The sequence below is a fragment of the Protopterus annectens genome, chromosome 2.part0, assembly GCF_019279795.1.
Source record: "Protopterus annectens isolate FY-2018-M chromosome 2.part0, PAN1.0, whole genome shotgun sequence".
In the NCBI taxonomy this organism is placed as follows: Eukaryota; Metazoa; Chordata; order Ceratodontiformes; family Protopteridae; genus Protopterus; species Protopterus annectens.
The window spans coordinates 7,593,020-7,604,800 of record NC_056728.1 but is presented as its reverse complement, the minus strand read 5'-3'; the positions used below and the strand labels follow the sequence as shown (position 1 = coordinate 7,604,800).

The 11,781-nt window shown below is 37.3% G+C and overlaps 1 protein-coding gene across 1 annotated transcript in view; it reads left to right on the top strand.

Moving 5' to 3' along the window:
* The first annotated feature begins 4,275 nt into the window (after nucleotides 1-4,275).
* The window catches only part of SLC29A2 (solute carrier family 29 member 2), a 459,931-nt gene continuing 452,425 nt past the window's right edge, over nucleotides 4,276-11,781 (top strand). Inside the window, exon 1 of the mRNA XM_044060481.1 lies at nucleotides 4,276-4,432. The gene's annotated coding sequence lies outside the window, so the exon portion shown is untranslated. The remainder of the gene's footprint in view (nucleotides 4,433-11,781) is intronic.

Sequence of the window (11,781 nt, the reverse complement as noted above, 5' to 3'; positions counted from 1 at the left end):
GGGTTTTGTGCCTCATGAATGGAGAACAGCAACTGTCATCCCACTTCACAAAGGTGGGCTATCTACAGACCCCGGAAACTACAGACCCATAAGTCTCACTGGTCTCATATGCAAAGTCATAGACAGAATTTTCTTGGAAATGATCAATAATGACATAGGAAATCTTCAGACACTGGACCCAACCCAGTTTGGTTTCATCAACGGCAGGTCATGCCTACTCAACCTGGTGGACTTCTTTGAGAAGGTCTCTAAAGCAATGGATGAGGGCAAAATGGTTTACACTGCCTACTTTGACCTTGCTTAGGCATTTGACATAATACCCCACTTGGGCATTGTTGACAAAGTTAAGAGGTTAGGTACAAGCCCTTATGTTACCCAGTGTATAGCCAGCTGGCTCAAGGACAGGACCCAGGAAGTTAGAATTTGGGAGTCCACCACTACAAAGAGGTCAGTCACAAGTGGAGTCCCTCAGGGATTGGTCCTGGGACCGCTCCTTTTTAGTATTTACTTCTCTGAAGTCAAGCCCAATGTCACTGGCCTTTGTCTGACTAAATTTGCAGATGATTGCAAATTAGAAGCTGTCATTGAATCGCCCACCGACACAAATGTTCTCCAGGAAGGGCTGACACAGGCAAACAACTGGTGTCATAGCCATGGACTAAATATAAATGCCAAGAAATACATAATATTATCTTTCAGGAAGTCATCCATCCCTGGTAACCATCATATTGATGACATACCCCTAAGAGTTGACCCAGTAGTCAGGGACTTGGGGACACATACAGACAGTAATCTAGCCTTTGACCACTGTGTGTCTATAGTACTGAGGAAATCATTCTATGTTATGCAACTTATCAAAGTAAAAAAGTCAAAGTCAAAGCAAACTTTATTGTCATTCAGAACTACACAGTAGTGTAGCTGAATGAAATTGCAGTGCTTCATTCTCAATGCAGGAAACAGTTGCACATATAGATAGAGAAAAATTAATAAATATCACAGTAGAAATTTAATAAGTAGCAATTTGTAAGTAAAGTAGGACAGCAGTGACCCACACCCATCCCAGAAAGTAGACAAGGAACAATATAAAGGTAATATTGTCAAAGTAAAATTGAAACAATAGCAGCATATATATAATTAGACTGAATTATTGCACAGTTTGTATACTGCACTTTACAGTCCTTCAGTGTGTAGGTGAGCCACCTTAGTATTGCACTTAGTTATTGCACATCCATAAAATAAGCCCCTTGATAGGCTAGTTATGTAACAGACCTAAGGTATGGCATCTAGGTTCAGGGAAGTCATTGTTCCCCTGTATTCAGCATTCATCAGACCTATCATTGAGTACAATGCCCCCTTTGGTAAGTACCTAACCAGGCATATCTAACAACTGGAACATCCACAGAGGTTCCTCACTAAAAGAATACAGGGCATAAGTAACATACCCTATGCAGACTGCCTCAAGGCCCTACCCTTGTATTCTGTCTCCTACAGGCTGTTGAGGGGAGATCTATGCCTGGCATACAAGACATTGTCAGACCCCACTCTGACGGACCTCCTGCTTATCCACAAAACAAACAGCACCAGAATCACCCATTCTGAAGACTTAAACCTTGCCTCTGATATAAAATAGGGTATGTATCCCAGAGAGCACCCCTTCTCCAGAACAGACTTCCCATCCATGTGAAGCCTAATCCAATTCAAGTGTAACTCGGACAATTACATGGAAAACAAGAAATTCATCCCTGGTTTGACATCTATGTCTCTAATGGACACAGACAGCCTGTAAATGGTTCATCTCCCAGGCTGTTGCTTGTAAATTTTTCTCTTCTCAAATGCCTGCTCACATTTATCAAGGGTACCAGAACTTGTCAGAGATTTGGGATGCATGGCTAGAGTTAAAAAGGCCCTTGTGGCCATTAGCCTAATAAAACCTATGAACCTACAGCCAAGATTTGGAATTATGAGACTAATATCCTATCCAAGTAAGCTATTTGAAATTATAAGGCAAATATCCTAACCAAGTTATGGTCAACATCTAAATTTATGAAGCAAAAATCATAAGCACGTTATTGTGAACAACTGTAATTGCGAGGCTAATATCCTAGTCAACAACATATGGAATTATATTCCTTATATTTTATATAGCTTATATTCAAAATCTGGAATCATTTCACTGTAATAAAATTGTGCTCAGTATGTGGCACTATGTGGCTAATATCCTGTCCAAGGTATAGTAAACAAATTAAATTGTAGGACCATTATCCATACTAACCCATCAAGTGAAACAGCACAGAAATCCTGTCTGTTTCTCAAAGAAATCCCATCCCACTGATTTCACACAAGATAGGGCATGGTTTCAGTGATTGACATGAGAGAATGACAGACTAAATTGCCAGCTCATGTATAACCAACGTCACATCAGAGCTCATACTCCCACCTTTTTGTACTCATACCTCATCCTGCTACCTCCACCATCCACCTATCATTTAAAAATGTACTTAGCAACCTTCAAAATGTTGCCATTATACACTTTGGATAGGGGTACACTATTTTCGTTGCCATTTATAACCTTAAAATAGTATTTATGGTGCATTCCTATCACACTAGCATGTTTGCAAAACTTTAAACAATACATGGTGAGTATGTGTAGCTACACCTTTGCTTGCTGTTTGTGAACTCAAGTAATATTTATTGCATATTATTTACAGACTTACTCTTCAAAAGAATGCATATTGATTCAGAACTTGTTTTTCTATTTACTTTCTAAGTGAACTCTAGTTTAAAAAATTGCCTCTTTGAGTAGCTTTACTTTCAGTCAGGTTGCCATAAAGGTTAAGGTGTTCGTCTTGCAGACACACAAGCTACAGGGTTAGAGTCTCATTTTTGTGGAAAATTGTTAGTCTTGAAATGGCTCACAAAGGCAGCTAACCCAGTGTTTACCTATTAAACACTTATTTATTTATTATTGGCCACAAGCACAATCAGTGTAAGGACTTAGAAATCATACCTACCAATGTATACCTCTCAACTGTCCAGATTTTCACAGAATATCCAGATTTTTGTTTCATATTTTTGGTTTGTTCCTCGTAAAATCTGTAGTTTTCTGGAAAATCACTGAGAACTGAAGAAAGTAACTGAAGATGAGACTTCATATCATTCAGAAAACACATGCGAACACAAATCTTGTTATTTTAGCTACTTTCTGAGTTTATAAGAAAATATTTAAAATCTGTCCCTATTTTTGGGTCTTTGTCCCCCATTATTTTACATTTGTCCAGATTTATTTTGTGCTAAGGGGTTGAGAGGTATCTGTACCAATGCAGAGTAGTGCCGGCCATGCTAAAGTGGCTTTTCGCGCGCTCAAGACAGTGTGCTGGTGAAAGATGTACAAAACCCCAATAATGTACAAGTAAATAGAATAACAATGTTTGGCATCGAGATACACTTCCTCGACTACACTTCTCAGTTGTCCCTGAATTTAACTCACATTTTTAGCTCTTTTCCTCTTAATCTCCCCTAACAACTGGCGACTTTTGGAGAAAAGGTGAGTTACACCTAGTAAATAATGACAGTAATTACATTTATACACCTTTTTACTTCAGAAAATGTTTATTAATTGACATCCTCTTGTTCTGCCAATGCCTCACGTTAATAGCGCTAATATTTTAAAAAGCATCCTGGATTATTTCTGTATTTGTTCCTGATTCTGTTAAGATTTGTCTTGATTTGGTTGACAGCTGTACCCTGAACAATAAAAAAATATGACACTCTAATAACTGGCAGTATTTACAGGCTGGAATCTTAGTGGTTTAACTAAAATACATACATTTTTTTCAGAAGGACAGGCAAATTATATGAGGAATATTCTGCAGAATTATGGACGGGGACAGACACCAGATCACATAATACAGGCGATCTGCTCCATCGGACATTTACGTCTTGGGACTCTAGAGAATCTCACATACCTGTAAATCTACTGTCTCCAGCATGTGGAGTACTGCCCGTCATAATGGGGAGCAAATGGGCAAACCGTGAAACACTTATGACAGTTTTAACAAATGAACTCTCAGCATGGCTAAATATGCTACTAAACACCAGCAAAAATACCTGCTGTTAATTTACTATGATTGGGTGTTATTGGCAAAGGATGTTTGTTGAAAAAAAAAACAATGTGGTAACAAACTACTTCAATGTGAGTGAGGACCGCAGCTCATAACAATGAGAGGGGGTTGGTAATAGGCACCATATATGCCATCCAACCAGACAGCACAGATACGGAAGAGGGAGGAGGAGTAACAAGTGAGCGCCAAAATCAAACAAGGGAAAAAAACTAGTATAATTTTTCCGTACAGAATGCCCGGGAAACGCAAGAACTAGCACCAACACATACACCACGGAATCTAGGGGAGACGGAGGAAACGTGGGCTGCAAGGTAAGGGGTTTCAGCTGGTGTACAAGGATCGTTAGAAGGCATCTACTCCTACCAGAATGACTGTACCGAACCTGTCAGTTCACTGTACTACCCCTGTTGGCAAGCAAATTACTGGAAACGTTTACGTAGTTCTTACACATATTGCTGTTTGCTTTGCTTTGTTATATTTATACTGTTGCGTGAGAAATAGCACGTTATGTGTCATACTATTCTTTTGGGGGAAGAGACTATTACCGTTCTTTTAGTGGCAAAATAAATGCTGTGAAATACATTTGAATATGCATTTTCAAGAACAATCTGCTCTTTTAAAAGTCTATCCTGTTATTGGTGAAATCCCGCCCAAATTGTAAAGACTCTTTCCTTGTTTATGTCTTTCCCCACCGGCATGTATATCTTAACAAAGTTAATCAGATCAGGATTTATTTCCCATTTTTGGACGCTGCTCCGTTTTCACTTTTACGAAAATCTAATATTTTTTTTCAGTTTGTCCTTCTGGAAATGTTGTATCGTACCTCTCTCGACTGTCCAGATTTTTGCCTCATATTTTGGGTCTGTTCCTCAAGGGTTGAATTCATTAAATAACTACAGGCATTTGAGTCTCTGACTTCATGTCCTTCAGAACTCGCACGGTAACACAAGAACTTGTATTCTGTCAGAAATTAGTTTCTTAGAACAATATTTAAAATTTCTCTTTTTGGAGAGCTTTGCCCCCCATTGTTTTTGTCTTTGTCCAGATTGTTTGTGTTAAGAGGTTGAGCGGGATCGAACCCTTCTTACTAACTAACTCGTTAATTTCGGTGGATTATTTCCGCGTGGCCCGGGCCGGACAGTGTAGCGATACTATTTACCGTTTCTACTGTACTTCATTTTCCCTCTCTTCTCTGATATCCCCGTCTTCTTGTTTCCTGGCCATATTAGTGTTCACCCCATTCTGCTCTCAGCCAATCAGGGACAAATCACAACAGAGTTAGCAGCACTTTTAAAATATTAATACTATTAACTTGAGGCATTGACAGAATAAGCGGATGTGAATAATAAGTAGATACCAGTAACGCCCCCTCAGGCAGTTAGTAATAATTAAGGTTGATATGTTTTTTACCATACTGAAATAGGGTTGCCACCTTTTCAAATGCCCAAAGTGGGATATTTTTGGTACAAACTTCAGATTTTGCAGCCCAAAACATACTCACAGCCAGTACAAAGGACAGAACCTCACTTTTTGCCTAAATAAAAGCTTATTCTTGTAGCATTTTAGTTGCTTATTCTGTTTCTTATAACATTTAGGTGTTTCAGATACAGAATAACTATTTTATGCAACTATTACATAAAATATAGGAAATAATTTTGTCTTAAAATCTCAGGACATCTGCCATTTTTACAATTTTTTGCAGGACACAACTGCCCAAAGAGGGACTGTCCCTCGCAAAGTGGGACAGGTGTTAACCCTATACTGAAAATCCTCCGTATGGTCTAATGAACGGGCAGATGCTACAACCGTTCGAGTCCCGGCCGCTAGCGGACTACAGTCTCACAGTCCGGAACACGAGTGTACTCTAGCTTGCGCTACCCCGGTATCTATGTTCAGGTAACGTAGGTGCTGCTCTGATGCATATTCGAAAGAGTGGGTGGAAGGGTCGGTCAGTTTAGGTGTAAGCTTTGGACCTATGTTGGTGGAGGAGTCTGTTTGAGGTGTGGCAAGGAGAATTTAGGGGAAATTTTAGGGTTAAGGTTAGGGCTAGGGACCAGATAAGGCCTTTAGGGTTGGACTTAGGACTTTGATAGCGATGCACTTTACTACCGTGGACTTGTGGAGGGCTAGACAGCTGAGACATTAATGAGAATAGCTGATTAGGAGATAGGGCAAGTGACAGCAAACAATTCCACTAACAGGTCTTGTAACAGACCAATTTCCATTTCACATAAGCAGACTCAAGTAATCTGCTCTGCTACCTGTTTGTAATCTTAGCTTTACCGCCTTGCTCAAAAATTAGGGAGAAAGCCACAAATAATGAGGGAGCAAAGGATCAAAATTGGGTCTTTTTTTAATATGATTTATATAACAACTCACTTAAATACTTAGGATTTAGATCAACATGCATTTTGTAAGCAATGAGGACTAATTTTATATCCAAAGCAGCGTTTCCTGGCAAATGACCTTTATACCTGTATCTTGCATAACTTCTGAGATATATGCACCGTTGACTCTAGGCTGTCCTATAATTTTTGGACAAAAGTCATTGCCTGGTAAATAGCCCATACTTCAAATGAAATAAAATGCTACCAGCAAGTAAGGTATGGCTGAAGTCATATAGCAGTAGACATGGAAACAATGTTTTTGTCCTTTGCAGTGTAGGTCTGTGAAAAAAAAAAAGCTTAAATAATCAGCAAAATTGCACCACTCACTCAAGAAATTCCTCAGAAATGACACATAGTAACACGTATAATAGGTAACTGTTCTCTAAAATGTTTCAGGAAGGCGGTAAACAGCATCAAGAGTGAGGTGTACTCTTTATTGCTAACCAGCGAAATATATGTCTGCACAACAATCTGAAACTGACCGACTTAGCCTGTCAGAGATCATTTTAACAATTCTTTCTTAAATGTAGCTACATTTCAGTGCATTTTAGTGGTTCGGTACTTTCAAAGTGCACCAATTTTAATCTTTTTAAAAAGGGAAAAATTAACGTCATACTGTTTTTTTCATCATAGTATAATATTCTCTACTATACTAATGCATGAGAATCACTGGAACTATTTCAAGTTATATTTTAACTTGTTATGCCCCAAAAATGCATTATGGGACTTACCACACTGTCTTATTTTGGTTTTTCATGGTTTTTGTTTTCTTCACCATTGCAGTTTGTCACTGCAATATGAGTCATCATTTGTCCGGTTAACACCCATAGCTCCTTGTGGCATCCACGTCTTTTTTAGGTCTGGAATTTTTAATTAACTAAGTGATTTACTGTCTAAAAATGGACAGGATTAGAAGGGGCAAGGAATGATTAATGACATCAAAAATGTGGTAAAGCTTACAGTATTTATTCATGATTTGTGTGAAAACTATGAGAATAACTGCCATCCCTCTTTCTGTCTGCTCCCAGGCTGAGGCTTAAGTTTGTCTTCTTGGATCAGTGCTGTAGCTTATTCAACTGACTTAAACAAGTAAATACATTTTTATTTTATCATTAGGCACATAAGTGTTTCAAGGCTGCATTTATGTTCTATAAACTAAAAGGTGCCACAATTTCCTTAGCAAGAAGGCAGGGCTACTCCAACACTGATCACGACCAAAACTGGGAAATTAGGTCATAGATGTCATCAGCTTCTGTTACTTTTTAAAGAAGCAGTGCATGTGTCCAGTACTGGCCTTCATGCAATGTCCATCAAAAACGATCTACAAATGAAAAAAACACTTTTTTTATACTTTTATTGAATTATCACTTAAGACAAAGGCAAACATACATTTATCTATTAGAAAAAAAACATATTTCCAGTTGCAAACATTATGCATCACATATATTCTTTTGTATATTTACCATCAATTATACATTGCATAAACTGATTAAGTCTTGCCTTCCCTTAAACCTCACTCATCCTCCACCAAAGTATTATTCCACATGTATTGTTCCCACAATTTCTATTTTTTATGTAACTTGCACCTACCCTTTTCTAAAGGTCCCATTTCTAGTACTCTTATCTATGTTACAACATTCAATACTTCGAATATACTGGGTTTAGACTTTGATTTCCATTTTATAGTAATTGCTTTTTTGGCAGCCACCAGAATTAAACTCAGCAAGGCCTTACTATGTCTAGGGAATTCATATCATGTATGCCAGCTCAAAATAAATAAATAATTTCTTTAGTTACCCATTAGTGCACCCAATATTTCTGACAGTTGTCTAGAAACATTTTCAAGTCAGCCAACTCATTACATTCCCAAACCATGTGTTCCCAGTTACCTCTTTCTGTCCCGTCACAACTCCAACATTTGCCTTCCATCTGAGGAAAAATTATTTGGAGTATGCTTAGGGTATAATAATGCCTGTGCAAACACTTTTAAGTGAAAATCTTAAATCGTCTAGACAATGTTGCATATTTAGGAGCCATACAAATCCCCTCCCATTGTTTCCTTGTAAATTGCTTCTCCAACCTCTCTTCCCAATCTTTTCTACCCTCCTTTGATTTATGTAGTTATTGTGCAGTATTTTATATGTCCTGCTAATTATCCCTTTTTAACAGCAGCTTCTGTTCTAGACTAAATTATAAACTCTACCAAAGCAGGACTTTCATTTAGGATTCCCCATCCCCATTTCTTTGCCTATATTTGGATATTAATCCCTGATAGGTAAGGCACTCTGTAACCTGTAGTCCAAATGTCCCCATCCCATTTTATAACCTTTGCTCCCAATACCTTGATTCCTTTGCCATTTTTTCCCAGTAACCAGCCCCCTCTTGCCTGTTCTCTGTATCCCTAACTGCAGTCATCCCTATAGGCAAAATTTTCTTTTCTGCATTCTCATGCTGGCTTAGTACATAAAATATTTTTCTGCTACTTTATGAATACATATTTTGTTTACTTGTTGTTAATTTCCCTTAAGGATATACATCATAAATCTCACTCTGTCTTGAATTTCCCATACTTTATCATCATCCCTTTTCACTATGAATTATAGATTTCTGTTTGTATATGAGCCTTAAATGTATAGCTCTAAAATATCCCTTCAAAATCAGGTAATCCTAATCTGCCTAATTATATTGGAAGGACCAATTTATCCCATTTGGCACTTTTCCCCTTCTACATAAAACCCTTTGTCTCTTTATTAATAATTGTTCACAGCTTCTCTGACTGATAAAAATGTGACTGATCCGCATATAAAATTTAAGAGACTAAAAGCTTTTTTCTTGCTATCCATATCCATAAACAACAGCATCCAGTTTATCAGTTTTTGTATGATGTTATGTTTAGTCTCTCTCACATATCCTTAGCTTCTATAACAGAACCCTTTTTAATCCATACTTCTGAATACGTCATTTTGTCGCGTCCCCATAAATGGGTATTGCTGGACCAATTCATCTGTAGGTACATAGTTTGTAGTTATAGTCTTTACCTTCATTAAATTTATAGCCTGCTGAAACTGTCTCAAGACGTTCCATAACATTGAGATGTCATTTTCTGTTTTTTATCAGGTATAAAAATAATATTTTCTGCAAATAAAGCCAACTTAATCTTGATTACTATGTCCTTGAATTTTTGAGTCCCTTATTTTCTTTGCCAGTGGCTCCTAAATGTAAAGCAAATAACAAAGGGGGAAGAGGACACCTCTATCTGGCTCATCTGTCCAGACACAACTTATCAGAAAGAAACCCTCTCACTTTAATTTTTGTCTCCCCCCATATATCATCCTAATTAATCTTATTATTGCAACTCTGAATTCAAATTGCCCTACTCATAGAATCCCAGCTTACTCTGTTGAATGCTTTCTCTGTATCAAGATCCGTCATCAACAACGGTATTTTCTTATACTCTGCTTACATCTGGATCAACATTGCTCTGTTAATGTTGTCGTTGTTTGCCTTCCCTCCACAAAACTACATTGATTCATATCTATCAATTTTTTGCCATTCTTTTAGCTGTTATAGGCATAAACACTTTATAATCAGAAGCTCTAATACATATTCTTTTTATAGGCTCCCAACGTTTAGCTACAACCATAAGTTTTTATGCTCTGGAGTTATGAAAAACAGTTGCTTAACAGCAATCTTTCTAAACTCATGCACATTATCCATTCACTCTTATTTTCTCTTTAGAGCTGTGAAATTGTACCTCATATTGTTCTTTGTGATTCCCCTTATTCTGCAATACTCCAGTCTTTCTCGGCCCTTCTAAATAATTCCTGTTACTTAACTATATCTCTTTTTCTTTTATTTCTACCCTGTTATTAAACTACATTTTCATTTTATTCTACTCACTAGCTATAACTTCTGAAGACTGATTCCCCTTATTCTGCAATACTCCAGTCTTTGTCGGCCCTTCTAAATAATTCCTGTTACTTAACTATATCTTTTTCTTTTATTTCTACCCTGTTATTAAACTACATTTTCATTTTATTCCACTCACTAGCTATAACTTCTGAAGACTGATTCCCCTTATTCTGCAATACTCCAGTCTTTGTCGGCCCTTCTAAATAATTCCTGTTACTTAACTATGTCTGTTTTTCTTTTATTTCTACCCTGTTATTAAACTACTTTTTCATTTTATTCCACTCACTAGCTATAACTTCTGAAGACATTTCTGCCTTCCCTAATAACTCAAATAATTTCCACTACCCATTCCTTAAATTCCTCTTTTTAACAGGTAAGTGGGGAAGTGCCAGTGTCTCATTTTTACTTCATTATCCTGCATTTTTATCATCGTTGCTATTGGCACATGATCTGAAATAGTTGTTAGATGTGTGTCAAAATTTTCAATTAAATGCACATGTTCCTGTGAAATACAATTTATGTCTATTCTAGCCCACTTATTGTACCTTGGGGAGTAAGTAAATTCTCTGAGTTCCTGTAACTGAATTCACATCTTCCATACTAAATATTTTCAGAAATTTCTTCAGAAATCTAACTTCTTGTTACATTTTCCCTTTTAGATCCCCCAGATACATCCTTACTGTTGCTAATCAAAATTCCAATCAGCTGAAAGCTGGTTATTTCTCCCCAAAAGTTAACTCCATAATAGTAGTTTTAGGTGGGATATAAATACATGCCATCATAATCCTCATCCTTTGCCAGTAACCCTTTGCTACCACAAATCCACTACTTATTATCTTTTCCTCCTCTTCTATCACTACTGGAGCTCCTCTAGCAATTAGTATAAGTACTCTCACTTTTTTTCTTTGTCCTTGATACTCTTATGAACATCCCTTCTGAAATCCTTTATCAAATTATCTATATGTGTACATATATGTTATCACCTTAGTATTAAGTTCTACACAATTCAAACCTCCCAGAACAAGAATAGCTACTTATTACCAGTTTTAACTTTTTGCTAAACTGAATGTCTTAATTGGAACATAAACACTGATGAAATCTTGTTTTCTTTGAAAGCTGTGTGTTGCCCATAATGCACTGGGAGGAGGCAGCTGATGAGATTACAAAACCCAACTGTTTTCAGCTCATAGTCCCATTCACTTAGAACCAAGGTAATCTTCTCAGGAGAAAACTAGTGTGGCTATTCATATCAGGAAGGGGAAATTTGCCCAGGTTAATGTGGAAATCTTCATACTGGTTTTCTGTTAAATACGGCGAGGTGGTTCTCATACTTTCTCTTTAATTACCATCAACACGGGTAG